We start from the raw sequence: 1,131 nt of genomic DNA, 5'->3' as shown, positions 1-1,131 counted from the left end.
TTCACAGCCTCAACCCTAGACAAAGAACTGCAGGCAATTAAGGAATGTTGCAAGCAGGAGAAATAGTCTTTCCCAGAGAAGAGCACACCTATTGGTTAGCCAATAAAAACACACATACAAGTAATATTATACAGACTGAGCAGGTTGTAGTAATGCATCTAGAAATATATAATATATGAGTACACATGTAATTTTGAGATTATAACTACGACACTTCCCCCCTTCCCTTTTCTCCCATATGACTTTCCATGCTCTTTTTCAAATTCATGGCAATTTTTTTCTCTTTGTTATTACATACATATATGTATATACTTATATCTCTAAATATAACATGTTCCTTCCATATAATGTTACGTTTATTATGTTTTCCAGGCTTACTGTTTGAAACTAGAGAGTCAATTAGAATGCTCTTCCCTGAAGACTATCATCTTTTTCCATCCCCAGCTTTCCTTTTTGTGCAGGGTTGAGGCCTAATAAACTTTTCTCCATTCACCCGAAGCCAATGGGTGTTGTCCCTGTTCCCCTCATGTTTGGGGAGTCACAGTGGTTAGAATTTATGGGTGTGGCTTCTGATATGACTATGAGACACAGTCTTACAGCAAACTCCCTGAACCTTCTGGCCCTTACAATATTTCAGTCCCCTCTTAAACAGTGTTTCCTAAGCCATAGTTATGAGATCATTTTGTATCTATAAATTCAGTGTTCAGAAAGAACCTGCATTTTGTTAGTCACATGTCCTATTGTAACAACATGCCTAACAAGAAGCAACTTAAGTTAGAAGGTGTTGATTCAGGTTCACAGTTTGAGGACACAGTCTGTCATGATGGTGATGAAGAGAGAAATAAATGACCTTGCTCAGCTCACCTCCCCGTTTGTGATCAGCCCAGGACCCCAGTCCAGTGAGTGGTGCCATCCATATTTAGGATGGGTCCTCCCACCTCAATAACATAATTGAGACATGGAAAGTTTCTTCTTAAGTCCCCACAGAGAGGACAACATGTAATGCTAATCCGGCAGGAGTCTGAGGAAAACAAATTTCTTCTTCCTGTTTCCTATCCCTGGTTTAAATAGATGGGATAAAAGCAGAGCTCAGGGTGATTATAGAAGCCCTCCATGAAGATGGAGGAGAGC

This window comes from Mus musculus, chromosome 13 (assembly GCF_000001635.26).
Source record: "Mus musculus strain C57BL/6J chromosome 13, GRCm38.p6 C57BL/6J".
NCBI classification, from domain to species: domain Eukaryota; kingdom Metazoa; phylum Chordata; class Mammalia; order Rodentia; family Muridae; genus Mus; species Mus musculus.
Note: the sequence above shows the minus strand (reverse complement) of the source record.